At 35.9% G+C, this 21,029-nt stretch overlaps 1 protein-coding gene, 1 long non-coding RNA gene and 1 pseudogene across 2 annotated transcripts in view; 1 reads left to right on the top strand and 2 right to left on the bottom strand.

Moving 5' to 3' along the window:
- The window catches only part of LOC126764384 (uncharacterized), a 108,411-nt gene that overhangs the window by 9,707 nt on the left and 77,675 nt on the right, over positions 1-21,029 (bottom strand). The window lies entirely within an intron of this gene.
- Positions 11,405-17,448, bottom strand: LOC126763957 (uncharacterized; annotated as a pseudogene).
- On the top strand, positions 17,727-19,208 carry LOC126764001 (uncharacterized). Its single transcript, XR_007667758.1, has 4 exons — positions 17,727-17,817; positions 17,891-18,480; positions 18,981-19,098; positions 19,194-19,208. It is a non-coding gene; the product is annotated as an uncharacterized LOC126764001 (long non-coding RNA).

The following is a 21,029-nucleotide window of genomic DNA, read 5'->3' as shown; positions in this document are numbered from 1 at the left end:
TAAGGTTGACAGCTTGCTTTCAATATCCTTCAAAGACCTTCAATATGCTTACTAAGTAGTTTATCGATTTTATCAGTAATTGAACCCATATCATCAGTGTCGGGCTCCTCGGTGTCATCCAGCATGTCCTCAGATACGATTACACTTGTCTCGGACACACACGATGCACATTTCCATTTAAGTACCCCACTTCTTATTTCACTGACCAGCGTGGAGAATTCATCTTTCGTAATGTTCAGGCATTTAGCATGAATCCATTTTTCACAAACACTACATTGGATTCTGGATGTATTTCCTTTAATGTACTCATTACACGTGAGACAATAACGTTTGGTTATACCTGTGTTGTTGCAAGGCGGCATGATGCTACTTAATATTTCTTGCAATGAACGAGAGCTTATGTGACTTAAACACTTAATTTATGTAGAAAAGTTTTCTCTTTACTTTTAACGCAATTTGAGTATAATTAATTAAATAAACAATAGATTTAATTAAGTTCTTTATTATCTTTAGTTTAATTTCTTCTAAAAATGCCACGAAGAGCAAGAGCTTCATGAACATAATGATTTGATTAATACTTTTCGGACAGCACTTGATCAAATGCCGTCTGATGATCATAAAATCGTGATTCGTGCTGATAGAAGACCAATCGGAGAACACGAACGAAGATTTAATGCACCTATAAATAATGAAGTTGTTGTGGTGATTGTCGGCGATGAGTTTCAATCACGTGACATTGTATTGCGTAGAAGAAATAATCAATTACAACGTTTATGTGAAACACATCGCTCTTACGATGCCCTACAGTACCCAATTTTGTTTTGTCGGGGTGAAGATGGATACTCTATTAATTTAAAAATGGTAGATCCCGCAAACCCACGTGAGTGTTTGTTGTGTTTATTATACTCTTCCAATTTTGTTTATCAAGAATTAGTATGAAATGATTTAATTTTCCATTTGTTTTTTTTTTTTTTTCTCTTCAGAACGTGAAGTCAATAAAAATGTCAGCGCTATGAACTATTATGCACATAGGATTATGATACGACAAAATCAGGAAAATCATATTTTTAAATGTCGGAGACTCTTTCATCAATATGTCGTAGATATGTATGCAAAGATAGAAACAGAGCGTTTGAACTTTATTCGATTCAGTCAACGGAAGTTGCGATCAGATGAGTATATACATCTACATAATGATGGAAATGTTGACAATGTTGGACAAGTTGTTATTTTACCAGCAAGCACAGGCAGTCCAAGGCATATGCATGAATATGCACAAGATGCCATTTGCTATGTTCGTTTGTATGGTCGACCAGATTTGTTTATTACATTTACATGTAATCCACAATGGGACGAAACCAAGCAAAATTTATATGAAGGGCAATCTTCTACAGACCGTCACGACATAACTGCACGAGTATTTAGACAGAAGCTGAAGTCATTTGGGATTTTATTATTAAACATCAGGTTTTCGGCGAAGTATTCGGTGGAATGGCAAAAGAGAGGATTACCACATGCCCATATTTTGGTATGGTTAGTCAACAAAATAACAAGCGATCAAATAGATGACATCATCTCAGCAGAAATTCCTGATCAGGAAATCGATCCAGGTTTATTTGATGTTGTTACAAAAAGTATGATTCATGGACCATGTGGTGTTCTAAATATTAATTCGCCATGTATGAAAGATGGGAAATGCACGAAGCGGTATCCCAGAGATTTGATTTCCGAGACAATTAATGGAAATGATGGTTACCCATTGTATCGCCGACGCTCAACAGATGATAATGGTAAATCAATCAATCTACGAGTCAATAATCAAGATATTACAGTTGATAATATTCGCCAATACTATCAAAACCATTCAAAGCTCATATCAATGTAGAATATTGCAATTCTGTTAAATCGATTAAATATATCTGCAAGTATGTAAATAAAGGCAGCGACATGGCTGTGTTTGGTGTTGCAGAGAACCGAAATGATGAAATAACACAATACAAGACTTGCGTAGTAATGATCAACAGATATTTGGTGGCGCTTTGATTCTGTTGGCTGGTGATTTTCGTCAAACATTGCCTGTGATTCCCGTTCAACACCAGCAGATGAATTAAAAGTATGTTTAAAGTCATCTTATTTATGGAGACATGTACAAATACTCAATTTAACTTCAAATGTGCGATTACAAATTCCAAACGATCCATCGGCCGACACATTTTCAAGGCAACTGTTGGCAATAGGCAATGGTCAACTTGCTGTTGATCGTGAAACTGGCTTAATCACTTTACCAGATAACTTTTGTAATATTGCACCGATAAGAGAAGAATTAGTGTCAAGTGTTTTTCCAAATATTGCAGAAAATTATCGCAATCATAATTGGTTAGCTGAAAGAGCTATACTGGCCGCTAAAAATAAAGACATTGGTCAAATGAATGCAGACATTTTAACCCATGTTCCTGGCGAGGTGGTAACATATCAATCAGTTGACACGGTTACGAATCAAGACGACGCTGTTAATTATCCGACAGAATTTTTGAATTCTTTGGATTTACCCGGATTTCCACCTCATCGTTTACAATTGAAAGTGGGTGCTCCCATTATTATGCTTCGAAATATAAATCAACCACGATTATGCAATGGGACAAGATTAGCGGTTAAAAAGGTCATGAACAATTTGATCGAAGCAACAATTTCAAGGGGAAAGTTTAAAGGTGAAGATGTATTGATTCCACGAATTCCAATGATTCCATCAGATTTACCTTTTGAGTTCAAAAGACTACAGTTTCCAATACGTCTTGCATTTGCTATTACAATAAATAAAGCGCAAGGGCAATCGTTGGAATTGTGTGGGATTGATTTAGAATATCCTTGCTTTTCACACGGCCAGTTATATGTTTCGTGCTCACGTGTTGGCAAGCCTTCAGTTTTCTTTATCTACATAACAACTCATGGCAAAACCAAAAATGTTGTCTACGAAAGAGCTCTAAGATAGTTTAAGTGATACATAGTCTAAGATTGTAAGAAACTAGAATTAAAAGTTGAATAATAGGGAACAAAACCAACTTTATTAAAAACAATTGTGTTTCTTTTCTTATTTTGTTTTGCCGTGCGAAGCAGGCACCGCGTCCGCTAGTAATATATATGTACATATTTATAAAATTAGCATATGCTGTTTATTAAAAAATTTAGGAATTTTTTTACAAGTAGTTTTTAAGTCATATAATCACTTAGTTTCGTTACTGCATTTTGCTTCGTGTCTGGTATGTTTATATTAAAAACCAACCTAAATACCTTAAATGAGTTTTATGTGATATGATAGAGAATGATAGACAATTCACAGCGCTTTACTAATTCATACGATTTTTCGGCATTGGGTTGAAAGGCGAGAATTCGTTGTTCATACTGACCACAATCCACTTGAATTCGCTTTCCACCGAACCCCTGGTCAGCCAAAAATAATATATTATAGCACCGCCAACAATGTGGCACACCAACCAACAGCAAACGTACATATTTATAGAAAGATGGCACCTGAGCAAAACAGCAATAGATCAATGGGTGCAGGTACAGTCATCAGTCGTACTTGCGTTAAGAACCTGCTTTAAACAGAATTTTAAGCCGTCACCAGCCGAACAGGAATACTTCGAGTATCAGGCGAATTTTATATGCACGAGAGTTCGGCAACCGATTCGACTCCAGAACATCAAACCAGGTCCCGCTTTGAATCGCTGCCGTACAAAAACATTCTGTTACAAGGAATAGATGAACACGTTTACATCATCGAAGCCAACGGAAAATAGTCTCTTTTTCACATCGAGAACGGGTAAAACGTTTAAATTATCCCTGGTCTCTCTATCATCAAAATAACAACTACATCAACAAATAACTACCATATGCACGCTACACAACTTAATCTGGTTACACACCGAACACTTGTAGTTTTAAGTAAAGTATCATAATATAACACGTGTTTATGTTTATTGTTTTGCTTTTGTACATTAAGGGCCGAATTCACAGTTATTAGTTAACCATTGGTAAACTAAAGTGTTCACTATTGGTTAACTAGTACCCAGGATTCACAGTGTAGAGTTGAACTAATACTTATCTTAACGGAAATAAGTGGCAGCACCGTTATTTTTCTGGATTTCAATGTTGGTACCATTCCCAAAGATATGTTTTCTGTTTACATTTATATTTGAATTTTTTTAAATAGAAATGAATATTTCAGTACATAAATATGACATATGTATGTACAGATGTATTTATATAAATAAAATTTAACCAAGTTGTTTTGTTTTGAACACCTGGTCGTATACATTTCAGAACTAGCCACGCCACTTCTTTGCTCAGACGGAACCAGTTTTGAAACTCTACGGGATCATACATTTGAAAAAAGTTTGGACGATTACTAATTTTTTCGCGATGATCTACAATTATATTCCCAATTTCCTCGATGACGATATCAATATCAAACTGAATATTATATTCGCAAGCCATTTTAACAAATTATCAGTGAAAGCAATTGTCAATTATACTTTTACAACATCAGCTGTTATTTAACTAATAGTTAACCAACAGAGATTGGGGGTTTAATTAATAGCTAACAAAGCATTGTACATAAATAAAAAGTCCAGAAGAATCGCGGAAAAGTTAACTCGCGAGATAGTTAAACCATCGGCAAAGTTGACCGATTTTGAGCGTCCACGTTAACTTTTTTGAGCGTATCTTTTTTTTTCAGACCCAACCGTTTGTTTAGCAAGAAAAACAATTGCTATGTATTCTTTTTTTTGTCAAACACAACCGTTTATTTAGCAAGAAAAAAAATTGCTATGTATTCCTCGAATTTCTATGTAAAAAATTACTGTGGGTGTGGCGAGGTACATACGTGGTTTGTTATGAGTGTTTGAACTTGAGAGTTGTTTATAGTTAGTGTGTTAAATTTTTTTTTTTCGAAAGTAGTCAATACCTTGATAAAGTGGTATGAAAACGATAATGATACAAATATGTATTAATATGCGCACGAAAATTGTCAGGAGCTATTACACAAAAGAAAAGAAACAAACAAGTCTCGACCATTTCTTTAAACCAGCCCTTACATATTAATACATATACATAAGTACATATACACACATATCGTCACCTGAAAGGCAAAATAACGTATCATCAAAAAATTCGAAATTGAGTGTCTTATTGATTACGCTTCACTACTTCAAATTACATACATAATATTACATATAGTATGTTCAACATTTTCAGGTTCTGCACTCAGATATCAACCAGTTTTAACCAATATTAAAATTTTTTTTCACTCATGTTCCATTTTATTTCGTGCTTCATTCACGCCATTGTAAATTTCCGAAAATGTTGTTACGTTATTTTGCATTTCAGGTGACGATATGTAAGTATGTATGTACATATGGGCCATTCCATCAATTGGCGACATGGTTTTGAACCCGCGGATCTCCGATTTTGACGAAACTTTAGAATATCATAATATAGACCAAAATAAGAATATCTGTAAACTTTTTAGTGGTCAAAGTTGCTCCATTGTTTTTTGGCGCGCAATTCAAATTGAGATCAAACAAAAAAATGACTATTTCTTTTATTTTTTAACGACCTAAAAATTGAGTGAAAAAAATTTTGCAGTTATCCAATTTTATGTAATAAAATCTCAGCTTTCTGATAAAAATATTTTAAAAATCCAAAAAAATTTTAATAATCCAAAAAAACATTTTTTGCAAAAATCCCGTTTTTTGTGCTTTTCCCCCAATTTTTTTTTTTTCAAAATTGACTTTTTCAATCGATTCCTTGTTCAATTTTACATCAGTATCAGTGTTAAAAAATATGGGACTCTGATCCCATGAACAGCAAAAAAAAATTCAAAGTTGTCGCTCAAAATCCAAAAAAAAACAACTTTTTTCCAAAAGTCCTATTTTTTGTGCTTTTCCACCAACTTTTTTTCAAAATTGACTTTCCCATTCGATTCCTCGTTAAACTTTACATAAGAATCAGTGTTCAAAAGTATGGGACTCTGATCCCATGAACAGCAAAAAAAAGCAAAGTTGTCGCTATACGGCGCAGTCTGTTCGCTTAGAAGGTTGTGTGAAGGAGGTAAACATGTAAATTGTATTCTTAGACTTGAATTAATGAAAAAATCAGTGTCTTCATTCATAAAAATATGCGCCGTATAGCGAAAACTTTGCATTTTTTTTGCTGTTCATGGGATTAGAGTCCCATACTTTTGAACACTGATTCTTATGTAAAATTTAACGAGGAATCGAATGGGAAAGTCAATTTTGAAAAAAAAAAAATTGGGGGAAAAGCACAAAAAACGGGATTTTTGGAAAAAATTGTTTTTTTGGATTATTAAAATTTTTTTGGATTTTTAAAATATTTTTATCAGAAAGCTGAGATTTTTTTACATAAAATTGGATAACTGCAAAATTTTTTTCACTCAATTTTTAGGTCGTTAAAAAATAAAAGAAATAGTCATTTTTTTGTTTGATCTCAATTTAAATTGCGCGCCAAAAAACAATGGAGCAACTTTGACCACTAAAAAGTTTACAGATATTCTTATTTTGGTCTATATTATGATATTCTAAGGTTTCGTCAAAATCGGAGAACCATGGGTACAAAACCATGTCGCCAATTGATGGAATGACCCATATGTATGTATAATGTGGAATGTACAAACTAAATCAGTGGCGCTCAACGCAATAAAAATCCAATCACGCGTGTTTCACTGATAATTCTGCTACTGCGGAAAATATCACACGCACACGAAAGCGACTGAACACGTACGCTAGGTACGTACGAAAATCTATAGCAATGTTTGTGCAGCGCAAACGTAAAATGTAGTAGTATTGAGGCGTGGCTCCACTGAACTAAATCCAAGTTTCTGTTTTGTAATGAGTAAAAGTGAGTCATGCGAATAAATGAAACGTATTTTACACAAAATTTATGTTTATTTCCGTGTTTTTTTTTAAATGCGAAAAAGCTTTGGAAAAGTTAATAATTCGGAATAGTAAAACACCCTTGGGACACTTTGGTTAACTTTTTCGCGATTCTACTGTAGTTGGTTAAGCCGTTGGTATTGGTTAACTTCTTTTCTTCTCTTCTTAATTGGCGTAGACACCGCTTACGCGATTATAGCCGAGTTAACAACAGCGCGCCAGTCGTTTCTTCTTTTCGCTACGTGGCGCCAATTGGATATTCCAAGCGAAGCCAGGTCCTTCTCCACTTGGTCCTTCCAACGGAGTGGTTAACTAATCACTATAAATTCGGCCCTAAATTGAATAAATTACATACGCTCCACACTTTATGTGTTGAGTTAAAAACATCTATTTACAATCTTTTAAGTGAAGTATTTATCCGATTCAACCAATTTTGACATACAGACATACCATTATAAGAGAAGGATTATCACCTAATTTCAGTTATACTTATATACCACACAATGACAATTCGAGCTTATTTCATGCACATAACATTACAAAAGTTAAAATGCAATATATTGACAACAAAAACACGTCGAAATAATTTAAATTTCTAGTTGTTAATATGAATGTGTAGTTTACAAAAGACACTCTTTTTACTATATTTTAATTTTTAATTAATACCTTATAAGTAAATTTACGCACAATTAAACGCTCGTCAAGTTCAATGAAAATATTATTTGGTGCATTTCGGTTAATATTTTGAATACGACTATCATATACGCACTACTTAAATTTACTATCTCAGCAATTTTTTGCTATGATTTTCCATTTCTGAAATTTATTATGATCGATTACCACTGCTCAATCGTTGTACGGGGTCCATTTTACTGAAATAAGTACACTTATAACTCGACACTCAAAAACACACTAAAATTAATTTAAAACTATTGCTGAATAACAGCTTTAAGGAATAGAAATGCCCAGAATCGTTACCCAAGCAACTGGCTTTTTCTATAACATAGACAATTGCGTGCATGAAATAAACTGTCAGCAAAATTCCTGGAAGGCAGCTGCATTTTATGCCTTTGTAGATGTAAGACTGTACTTCCACTAACTTTACTTTGCTTTGCTTGCTATATTAGTAAAGCACTTTAGAATATATATTCATCAGCCCTGCCTTTCAATTATTATTATTTTCCATTTTATAGCAATATAAACTGATAAATTTAATCTGCCTGAAATAAGCTGTGAGCCACTGTATATACGTATGCGTATTCGTCTCACTCTAGCCATTTGCTGCAATAGTCTAAGAATGCTAAAAGTTATTTGCTTCCGAATTCTTCTTCTTCTTAATTAGCGTAGACACCGCTTACGCGATTATAGCCGAGTTAATAACAGCGCGCCCGTCGTTTCTTCTTTTCGCTGCGTGGCGCCAATTGGATATTCCAAGCGAAGCCAGGTCCTTCTCCACTTGGTCCTTCCAACGGAATGGAGGTCTTCCTCTTCCTCTGCTTCCCCCGGCGGGTACTGCGTCGAATACTTTCAGAGCTGGAGTGTTTTCATCCATCCGGACAACATGACCTAGCCAGCGTAGCCGCTGTCTTTTAATTCGCTGAACTATGTCAATGTCGTCGTATATCTCGAACAGCTCATCGTTCCATCGAATGCGATATTCGCCGTGGCCAATGCGCAAAGGACCATAAATCTTTAGCAGAACTTTTCTCTCGAAAACTCGTAACGTCGACTCATCGGTTGCTGTCATCGTCCAAGCCTCTGCACCATATAACAGGACGGGAATTATGGGCGACTTATAGAGTTTGGCTTTTGTTCGGCAAGAGAGGACTTTACTTTTCAATTGCCTACTCAGTCCGAAGTAGCACCTATTGGCAAGAGCAATCTTGCGTTGGATTTCCAAGCTGGCATTGTTGGTGGTGTTAATACTGGTTCCTAAGTAGACGAAATCATCTACAACTTCAAAGTTATGACTATCAACAGTGACGTGAGAGCCAAGTCGCGAGTGCGACGACTGGTTGTTTGATGACAGGAGATATTTCGTCTTGCCCTCGTTCACTGCCAGACCCATTTTCTGTGCTTCCTTGTCCAGCCTGGAGAAAGCAGAACTAACGGCGCGGGTGTTGAGGCCGTCAGCAGCTGTACACTCTTATAAAAGATGGTACCTGCTCGATTAAGTTCTGCAGCTCGAATTATTTTCTCCAGCAGCACGTTGACGAAGTCGCACGATAGGGAGTCGCCTTTTCTGAAACCTCGTTTGGTATCGAACGGCTCGGAGAGGTCCTTCCCGATTCTGACGGAACTTTTCGTGTTGCTCAACGTCAGTTTACACAGCCGTATTAGGTTTGCGGGTATACCAAATTCAGAAATCGCAGCATAAAGGCAGCTCCTTTTCGTGCTGTCGAAAGCAGCTTTGAAATCGATGAAGAGGTGGTGAGTGTCGATTCTTCTTTCACGGGTCTTTTCCAAGATTTGGCGCATGGTGAATATCTGGTCGGTTGTTGATTTTCCAGGTCTAAAGCCACACATAAGGTCCAATACGCTCGACAGAACCTTATATGCGAATTTGAGTAGGCTAATCCCACGGCAGTTGGCGCAGATTGTTGGGTCTCCTTTTTTATGGATTGAGCATATCACACTTAAATTCCAATCGTTGGGCATGCTTTCGTCCACTCATATTTTACAAAGAAGCTGATGCATGCTCTCTATCAGTTCTTCGCCGCCGTGTTTGAACAGCTCGGCCGGCAATCCATCGGCCCCTGCGGCTTTGTTGTTCTTCAGGCGGGTAATTGCTATTCGAACTTCTTCATGGTCGGGCAATGGAACATTTGCTCCATCGTCACAGATTGGGTAATCGGGTTCGCCTTCTCCTGGCGTTGTGCGTTCACTGCCATTCAGCAGGCTGGAGAAGTGTTCCCTCCATAATTTAAGTATACTCTGGGCATCAGTGACTAGATCACCTTTGGGGGTTCTACAAGGGTAGGCTCCGGTCTTGAAACCTTTTGTAAGCCGCATTTTTTTGTAGAATTTTCGAGCATTACCCCTGTCGGCCTGCTTATCAAACTCTTCGTACTCACGCATTTCGGCTTCTTTCTTTTTTGTCTGCAAATGCATCTCGCTTCCCTCTTCAACTCTTGGTATCTATCCCATCCCGCACGTGTTGTGGTCGATCGTAACGTTGCGAGGTAGGCAGCCTGTTTTCTCTCCTCTGCGACACGGCACTCCTCGTCGTACCAGCTGTTCTTTTGTATTTTCCGAAAACCAATGGTTTCGGTTGCAGCTGCACGTAAGGAGTTTGAAATGCCCTCCCACAGTTGCCTTATCCCGAGTTTTCCAAGTCGATGTTAGGATCTCGGAGTGCACGCACATCTAAAACACTGGAGACGTGTCTTCCATCTATCACAACATGATCGATCTGGTTGGTAGTTTTTCGATCCGGAGACAGCCAGGTAGCTTGATGAATCTTCTTATGCTGAAATCTAATGCTACAGATAACCATATTTCGGGCCCCGGCGAAGTCGATCAGCCTCAACCCATTTGGGGATGTTTCGTCGTTGAGGCTGAATTTACCGACCGTAGTGCCAAAGATACCTTCTTTGCCCTCCCTGGCGTTAAAGGCGGTGATGTGAGTCTTTATTTTCACGAGGACATCAACCAGCTGGGCAGCGGCACCTTACCAATTAAGGGACCGGACATTCCAGGTGCATGCCCTTAAATCGTAGTCCTTATTTCGTTTGCCATGGTCGTCATCAAAAGGGGGGTCTCTCATCCGAGGGTTGTTGCTTCCTTTCATTGGGGTTTTTTTTTTTACGTGGCGGGTCCCAAACCCAGCGCACAGCCCTATGTAGGAGATATTTCGCCTTCTCTCTTTAGCTCGCCTTCAAACGGATTTTCTTAGGCTACCCAGAGGATACTTGGTCAAAGACCGGAAGTCGGGAGGTGCTTGAGTCATATGTAAAAGAATCGTTTCTGGTAACTTCCAAGTGAGTGGCGATCAGAGAACTTTCCTCGCTTACGTGAACTTCTACACATGACTCCATCCTCCAACTTCTACACATGACTTCATCCTCCAGGAAATGGACCAGCTGCGCCCATGTCAATTCGCAAATACGGCACACCCAAATTGTACTGCTTCATTGGACGATGAATAGTCGACATTGACCCTTTCACTGCAATTCACTCAGCACAATTGGCGATCTACTTCGTAATTGATTGCCGACAACCAACCCTATCAAATCAATGTTTTAATCCTTAAAAGCCTGATAACTCCGATTCATTGAAGATTTTGATATGTATTATAAATGTCGGTTACAAACAACATTTGTTCTACGAATTTTCTTCAAAATCATTCTTTTAGATTTTACAGGGTGTACAATTTAAGTACATTTTTTAAAAAAAATCCATATTTTATTGAAGTTTTATCAAAACTATTATTAAACTATTAAAAAAACAGATCAGCTCGTATGGAAATCCAGAAAACAATTTTGTTGTGTCGATAAACAAAGTCGAGATACATATACCCAACCCTTTTTTTACACGGTTTCTTTTTACACGGATTTAACTTTAAAAACGATTGAAAAAAAATCTGTTTGTAAAAAAATTTTAATCTAGTACGGTTTCAAATCACTGTCTTGTAATTATGATTGTTTTTACCACACTTGGCAACATTGCTGAAATGAACAAACATAGTAGTAACTGGGAAATATCCTTATTCGATAACTCTTACCTATACATTTTGTTCGCATGATATTTACAATACTGAAATGGATATCTCCAATGATGATACCGACTTTATTCCAGTTCGTCGCAAACAGTTGCGCTTGTTATTGCGCTTGAAATTGTATAGTTTTCAACATTTTTATACCGTTTTTCGAAGTAAATATAATTCTTTATTTCATCGTACGTGTAAGTATTCTCCCTTTTACTATAGGAAACGCCTCTTTTTTTACACGGTTTCTTTCGACATTTGCTGATGAGGATTCACCCGATAATTAAGTGGCTGTAGTTGGTTGCTCGTCCTCCTGCTGCTCAGTAGCATGACAACGAAGCATTTCGTTATTGTTGTTGATGTGCAAAAATTATCGAATCTTCTCATGACGGTTTCGCATCATAGCTGAAATGATACGAGGACTGCCGCGATCACCCCAATATATACGCACTTTAGGATATTTAATCGTTTAATTTCATTAGGTGTGGTGTTAAGTGAGTGCAATATATCATGCTATATAGAATATAAATTGCTCTGTTCTGTGTTTATGTTGGCATATTGTGCTCGATATCCTAAAACTACTGGCCCACTGTCGTCATTGTTAGTACTTGTATGTAAAATATTGTCGTCACTTATCTTTGAAATAATTTTTTCGATGTATGTTGGTTCCAGGGTTGCCGCGAATCACATTTTTATTTTACCAAATCCCTTGAAAAAATTTACCAAATTAAAAAAAACATTACCAAACTTTTTTTTTACAAATTTTATTTATAAAAAATAAAAGAAACACATTTACTTCTTTAAGCGTTTGTATTTACAAAAGAAATAATTAAAAAAATTAAAAGTATTTCAAATAAACTTCAGTTCTTGTTTCTCTTAAAATTAATATAAAAAAAGATATAACAAATATCACTTCGTAATGACAAAAAATTGGTCTTAAAATAACTTCTTGTTTCTTTGAATGAAATAAATTTAGTTATTGTTAACAATCGTTAAATGAGCTTGAAGGCCATACGAATTTTAGGAAAGTTCAAAAATTCATCAACAATCAAAGAGATCACCACATCTCCTCAATAGCTATAACTTCGACCTCTTTGATTGTTGATGATTTTTCGATTTTTCCAAAAATTCGAATGGCCTTCAAGCTCATTTAACGTTTGTTAACAATAACAAGCTATTTGACAAGCCAGAAAAAACCAAAAACATTGAAGTAAACTTAGTTTTAGGATCAAAGTTGGTTGATCAAAATAAATACATATTCATACCTATGTATGTATTTTTACATTTGACAAAATTAATCAATCAAATTTCAAATTTCATTTAAAGTAATGTTTAGCTGCCCACACATAATTTGCTTCATTTTGAGAATTAGCATGTTCTTTTGCTAGCATTAAGTTATTTATGGTTTTATATGACAATTTATTTCTTGTTTTCGATTTAATTAAAGACAAATCGGAAAACTTCCGTTCTGCAGCTGTGGGCTGTGAGCTGTGGGGTAAAGTCATCAAATTATATACAAAATTTGTGAGATCTTGGAAGCATGCTTCTTCCATTCCATTTTTAAAAACTGAAATTTTTTCCCAAAAATCTAGAATATTCATTTCCGTGTTCAATTCCAAGTTGGTAAGCCTTAATAATTTCCACTGGCTAACTATAATAACTACTATAGTTGGATAAAACTTTACCGGGTGTTATTATACTCTCGCAACAAAGTTGCTAAGGAGAGTATTATAGTTTTGTTCACATAACGGTTGTTTGTAAGTACTAAAACTAAAAGAGTCAGATATAGGGTTATATATACCAAAGTGATCAGAGTGACGAGTAGAGTTGAAATCCGGATGTCTGTCTGTCCGTCCGTCCGTCCGTCCGTGCAAGCTGTAACTTGAGTAAAAATTGACATATCGTGATGAAACTTGGTATACGTATTTCTTGGCTCCATAAGAAGGTTAAGTTCGAAGATGGGCAAAATCGGCCTACTGCCATGCCCACAAAATGGCGAAAACCGAAAACCTATAAAGTGTCATAACTAAGCCATAAATAAAGATATTAAAATGAAATTTGGCACAACGGATCGCATTAGGGAGGGGCATATTTGCACGTAGTTTTTTTTGGAAAAGTGGGCGTGGCCCCGTCCCCTACTAAGTTTTTTGTACATATCTCGGAAAATACTACAGCTATGTCAACCAAACTATACAGAGTCGTTTTCTTCAGGCATTTTCATATACAGTTCAAAAATGGAAGAAATCCGATAATAACCTCGCCCACCTCCCATACAAAGGTTATGTTGAAAATCACTAAAAGTGCGTTAACCGACTAACAAAAAACGTCAGAAACACTAAATTTTACGGAAGAAATGGCAGAAGGAAGCTGCTTTTTTCAAAAACTGAAAATGGGCGTGGCGTCGCCCACTTCTGGACCAAAAACCATATCTCAGGAACTACTCAACCAATTTCAATGAAATTCGGTATATAATAGTTTCTTAACACCCTGATGACACGTACGAAATATGGGTGAAATCGGTTCACAACCACGCCTTCTTCCAATATAACGCTATTTCGAATTCCATCTGATGCCTTCTCTGTATAATATATGTATACATTAGGAACCAATGATGATAGCGGAGTAAAACTTTACAAAAATACGGTATTTTAAAAATATATAAATGACGCATAATGAAATCTCGATTATCACTTTATCATGCGAGAGTATAAAATGTTCGGTGACACCCGAACTTAGCCCTTCCTTACTTGTTATTCTTACTTTCTGAAAATCAGTCAATTTACTTTTTTTCAAATAGTCTTTTGCTTTGGAACCAATAAAAACATTTTCTATTTGAACATAACTTCCTTCGTCAAATAAATCAATATTATTCAAAGATTTCGAACATATGCGTTTGACATAAAATTGACCAATATTAATTTAAAATTGGATTCCAAATGCAAATGTTAGTATGGCAATCTAACCTTTTCTGATTGAAATTCTTTATTCATATCATTGATAATTTTCAGAATGTAGGATAAAAAAAGAAAGCATACCTTTACATCGGGCTCATTCATTTGCAATGCCAGGTCTGAAGCTTTAGTGCCGTTCACTTCTAACACACGGTCAAGCAAATATAAATATAGTGGAAGCCATTGTTCAACAATTCTATTAATAACCTGTTCCAAGGCAAGCCATCTTGTTAAAGAAACGCCTAATATTTTGTGGGGCTCCACCTGACAATATTCTTGAAATTCCTTCAATTCTTCGATTCGGGCTATGAGAAAAAAACTGTATATAGAGCGACAAAGTTGTTCGATTTGATGCGGCAACTGTTTACACGCGTAAGCTGAACATAAATGTAGGGAGTGACAAGTACACTTGATAAAAAAAAGATCTACGTCCGACTTCAACTTTTCTTTTGGGCTATTCAATTCTCCGGCCATTACATTTGCCCCATCGGTTGCTAGTCCGATAACATTTTTAAGAGGAATATTTCGTTGCATAAAGAATTTTTTAATATCTAAGTAGATGGAATTCGCATCGCAATACTTTAATTCTATTAAACCTAAAAATTTGTCATGAACACTTCTTGAAAATTTGTCAAAAATCGAACAATGAAAATTAAGCATTTTTTTGTCGAAACATCCGTGGTTTCATCCACAATCAGAGAAAATTTGTTCGTTCTTAATTTTTCGGTAATTTCTTCACATGACCTCTTACCCAACTGATTCACCAATTCTGTGGCTTTTGTTCGGCCGCAATGAAGCTGCTGTGCAATTCGAGAGTCCGGACAGCACTCTTTTAACAGTTTCGGTAAGAAATCCATAAGTAAAATTGGCAAATTGTGGCAAATAAGAAACATAACCATAGTTAACTCCGCATGATGTACTTGCTTAGACATTTGTTGATGTTCTTCATCCAAAAACTTGTCCATTTGGATTTGATGTTTTTTTTCTGTTCGTTTTGTTTGTGGATTGGGAAAACATTATGTAAAAATGATAAATGGTTTGACAGCTTCTTATCACAAGCTATGCAATAGCTACACCCATCTTTATTCCGCAACCAAGAAAATCTCGATAGCCAGTCATCTCGGAATTTTTTCCAAGTTTGTTTTACGGGATGTGTTTCACTGCACACAATAATAAAGACATGATACATTTGGCCATATATTTAGCAAACTATCTTACCTGCGGCCACTGTCACTGCTGGTTTCATGCTCCTCTTCAGGAGGTGCAGGTCTTTTGCGTATAACAAATCTAAATGAATAAAGCATATGATGATTTTCTTATTGGAATCAAAATTAAACAACTATGAGCACATTTTCACTTACCTATCCATGATTTGTTATTATTTATTAAGTTTATTTAAAAAAAAACTTAAACGCGCAATATTCAACACCACTTGACACGTGGAAAGCAGAAGAACAGTGCAGCGTTGCCATAAACAAAAAATTAAACAAATAACCGCAACCACATTGGTGTTTTACTGTGGCTGTTGTTATTTGAAAAATTTTTTGTTATTTATGGCAACGCTGGAACAGTGCTGGTTTCATTTATGTCAAATGTGCTTAAGACTACTAACCAGGGAAGAATTTTATAGTACGTTTTTAAAATGTTTCTACAAAACTATTTGAAAAAAATTAAAGATAATACAATTCAATCGAAGTGGACTTAAATTTTGAAAATTTACCAAAATGAATAAAAATTTCACATTTTATCAAGAGGAAAATAATTTACCACATTTGGTAAAATTTTACCAAATCGGCAACCCTGGTTGGTTCCTGGAGGAACCGCCATGCGTTGAGATTTTCGAGAATTCTCACATTCGGAACAGTTATCACATCTCGGGAAGTTTGTTCATCTTCGCTTTCCCATTCGCGATGCAATCATCCAGACACCAACTTTAAACTATTCCATTGTGACCAATATGCCTTTGCAACTGAAGTTTCTGCAGTAATTTGTTCTGTAGTTGGACGTTTGTTAATCTCCAGTCTACGTGTTACAGATTTCAAAAGTGAATCTTCTTGCAGTAATTTTGGTAGTTCCTGTGGATCCTAGTCTGAAGTTAATGTCAATAATCGGACATTTTTAATGTCCTCTTTGGCCTCAGCTTTTAAGCAATGTCAGCATTCCAAAGTCCGGGATTTCGCATCCGCATTTCTATGACTGCTGCTTTTCCGATGTTCTATAGAGAAGTTGTAACTTTGGAGTCTTTCAATCCATCGTGCTAACTTTCCTTCTGCATTCTTGAATTGTAGAAACTCTTTGAAAACTTCATGATAGGTCCTGACTTGAAAACGCTGGCCATAAAGGTACTTATGAAAATGATTAAAGCACTTCACCAACGCCAGTAATTCTCTCCGAGTTACACAATAATTTCTCCTGGCTTGCTTATTGTCTTACTTCGCCACCACTTTCTCATGTTCGTCAATGCCTTGTGACAGATGTTCGTGTATGCCTCTTACTGCATACCCGCTAGCATCCGTATACAATAAAATTGGTTAATATTGGAGCAGTACTTAAGCTATTCTTCAGAGTTTGGTAAGCCACTTCCTGTTCTGTATTTTTTTCGTGATTTCAGCTACGCTGGCAAAATTTGAATATGTCGATAATAAGTACACAGCCAAAGTAAATTGCGTAATTCATATAAATTTTTAAGAGTAGACCAATATCTTTTCATTAGCTATGCAAATGCCCTCCGTTGTCACTTTGTATTCAAAAGTTCATTGAAACTTTTACCCAATACGATAATATCGCCAAGGTACACAAAACAGGTCTTCCAGTGTAATTCGTACCATACCATACCTGGTACGTAAGTCTCTCAAATGTAGCAAAAGTGTTACATAATTCAAAGAGCTTTCGGTAAATTGCTATAGACTATCTCCAACGCTGAAACCCGTATTTTCGTTGTCTTCTTCGTTTACCTCCAACTGCCAATAATCACTTTTCAAATAAAGTTTTGAGAACCAATGCAACACTGCAATGCCTAGTGTTCTTAATCGCATCAGACACAATCTTGGCAATGCCGCGTGTTCTTTATTGAATGGCAATGCTTTTTTATGCGCAACGTATGCCAAACTTGAGCATTGTTTTCATTTGTGATGCTTTAGTGGCTTTTCTTGGCGGCAAAAAGTAAACAAAAAACAAAATATAAATTTGTGGTGAAAATGGCGGATTTATGGTAAGTAAAAGTGGTTTACTTTAAAGATTGTAGTTTTGCTTATGATTTTTTAATATTTTCTGTATATGCATAGTGAAAAAAGTGGAACGATGAGAGGAAGAAATTACTTATAGAAATAAGATTGAAGTATGGGCCAGATTTCGTTGCAAAAAACAAAAGAGGAACACACTTTGGGAGCAAATAATACGGGATGGGAAGAAAATAGATAACACATTCCCATTCTTCAAGGACGAAAGTACCAGATGTTTTGTTAATATAATGGGCACCTACAAACGAATAAAAAAACGCAACAACACATCTGGGGAAGGCGCAACAAATTGGGAATTTTTCCAAACATTGGATGAAGTTTTCGGCAGCCGCAGTAGTGCCCTTGTACCTGATGCCATACTGGAATCTTCCCTTGAGTCCTTAATGTAATATTTAAGTAATGATCCACCCGATAGCCCTACGGTGCTGGACTTAGATGCAACATTACCTAGTACTAGCACTCCAAGAAATAAACTAACAAGAAAAAGCAATGTGTTAGAGTTTTTAAACAAGGAATCGGAAGAAGATGCGAAAGTTATGAAGAAATTGCTGGAACAGTGGAAAAGGAAAAATTGGTCGAATTGAAAGAAATTCGTACACTGTTCCAGAAAATACTCGACAAATCTAAGAATTCAAGTAGGTTTTACGCTTAACCTTGAATGAATTTTTCATATTAAATTTTAAGTGCAAAATGAATTGTTTTTTGTTTATTTTTTTTCCTATAAGTGCAAAATTAACTGACTGTTATTTTATTTTTATTTTTTCTTTATTGGATTTAATAAAGTTTAAAAACAACTAACACTTTAAAGGCCAAACTGTTTTCAATTAGGCAGACAATAGCGTGCCCAGTGCATTCCTTTTTGCTTTTGCCTCCCTTTGTCCTAATGTAGTCGTATCTTCGACTATTTGGGGCTCAGTATGTGCTTTTTCTTCATCTATTTCATCGATTAAGTAGCCTTCATTTTCAATTATTATGTTATGAACAATCATGCATGCCATTGTAAATAATTTTGGCATAAATGGACGTTGAGCTTCAATGTATTTGAGAATTCTAAAGTTTTTATTTAAATACCAAAAAAAATATTTCCAGTTAATAATTATTATCATGCAAAAAAGTTAATTTTTTACCTGTGCAGTGATTGAATACGTTCCCTTTCGGTTGCGATAGCTGATTTCATCTTTGATTGGCTGAGAAATTGGAATATGAGTTCCGTCGATGCATCCAATTACAAACGGAAAAGGATTATACCGCAGGTTTGTAAATTCTTCATTTACTTGTTTTTGTTTCGCTGCAGTTTTGGGAAATTTGATTACATCTCCCTTCAAGCGGCAAATCATTTTATTTTCAGAAACACCTTATATGCGAGGCCAGCTTCCACACCAAACCGATCGCTGACATATCTGAAAGAGCAATTATTGCTTAGCTTCCAAATTGTTATTTGTAAAGCTTTGTTCAACGTTATTGCTATACGTCCAGTTTCATTTGAATTCCACCAGGGCTTAATCGCAATCTGCAACTTCTTTACACTTGGGGTATTAGTTTTATCTACTTACTCAATACTCTACGTATTTTATAATAAATACCTGAAATGTACTTTTCTTCATTCGAAAATGAAAATAAAATACATCGCCTTCCATGCTTTCGATAACCTTACAAAAATTTTTGGTTTTTGGAATTCTTCTCCGTGAATTTTCGCTAGCTAATAATGCAAAACGACGGCGTTTTCTTTTGTTTATTATATTTTTGATAACACTGCTGCTTGATTCTCTATTATCAGCCAATTCCGAGGCTGTTTTGAAAAGAATACAGCAATATTCCTGCACATTCATTTAAAAAAACTTTGTTGTCGAATATGTTAATGTTAGTGATGCAAGGTACCAATCTTTTTCGCGTTCATAAATGCAGTAAAATACCAACAATTTATTTGACAAAGCAGTGTTGCCATGCAATATTGCTTTGCATTGTAAATGAATTTCTTTGCAGTGTTGCATTGCAAACTGCGTTTATGAAGTCAGCCTGTATCTACAGTCTATACCTGCTTTTCACAAATTTTCTATAAATCCCATAACGGTAACATTACTCGTATTCCTGTTTATTGGTGAAATGGAGATTACAGGGCATTCGCTTGCGGGAGCCAGCCTGTATGCTTTTCGGCTGGCTCCCTTTAGCTTAACGTTTCGTTGGATTTGGTATTTGCTGAATTATTGTACTGGGGCGTTTGTTTAGTTGCAATATGACCACTTTTTCCACAATTGAAGCATTTAACCACACAATAATTACGCGCTTTTGTTGATTTTTCTAATACTTTCTTATCTTTCTTCAAAATTTTCAAGTAATTAGTACACCCAGGTGTGATCTTCTCTATTCTATTACTCAGCAGTGACGTAGTTTCATGAGTCAGAGCATAACGTAGCTATGCGTGTAATGTTATCTTTTATTCCATTAACGAAGGTCTGAGTTATCGTGTTCTTGATGAATTTATGTGCATATTCGATTCGCAGTTTGAAATGGTCTGTTATATTTGCACTGCAAATCCGTCTAATACAGCTACTTCATATTCAGCGTTCCTATTATTTGAAGATGCCATCTTTTCGAATTGAAACCCAAAAATATGGAAGTCCCGAGTTAATGGCCATCCACTTATCTTTATGTTTTACTCAAGATTGATACCAAAACATCGCTACTCGAATATTCCAGCAACTACATATTTCGATGTCAAGTTAATTCTGGCAATTTATCGTCTAAATAATAGCACAAAATAGAAGTGCTAGCATTCGTGTTCGCCACAAAATGTACATATAAATAATCAAATTCAAACGACCCAATACATTTTACGTTATAAAAAATGTTTGTTATACGGAGCGTAAAACGTTTAAAGAAAACTATACAACGACTTCAATTATGTATATTTTACTTCACAAAACGTTGTTTTTTTATTTTGCCAATATTTGAACACAATTATCTGTATTTTTTATACACCTGCAGCATATTACTACAGGGTATAATAGTTGAATTAGGGTGACTGGTTTTCTGTCTGTCCGTTTATCTGTCTGTGTCAGCTGTAACTAAGTAAAAATTTAAATATCATGATAGAATTCGTTATGCCCGTTCCTTGGCAAAAAAAAATTACCAGTTCGTAGATGGGTGTAATCGGACCACTGCCATGCCAACAAAACGCCATTAA

This window comes from Bactrocera neohumeralis, unplaced genomic scaffold (assembly GCF_024586455.1).
Source record: "Bactrocera neohumeralis isolate Rockhampton unplaced genomic scaffold, APGP_CSIRO_Bneo_wtdbg2-racon-allhic-juicebox.fasta_v2 cluster09, whole genome shotgun sequence".
In the NCBI taxonomy this organism is placed as follows: domain Eukaryota; kingdom Metazoa; phylum Arthropoda; class Insecta; order Diptera; family Tephritidae; genus Bactrocera; species Bactrocera neohumeralis.
Note: the sequence above shows the minus strand (reverse complement) of the source record. Positions and strands in the feature narration are given on the sequence as shown.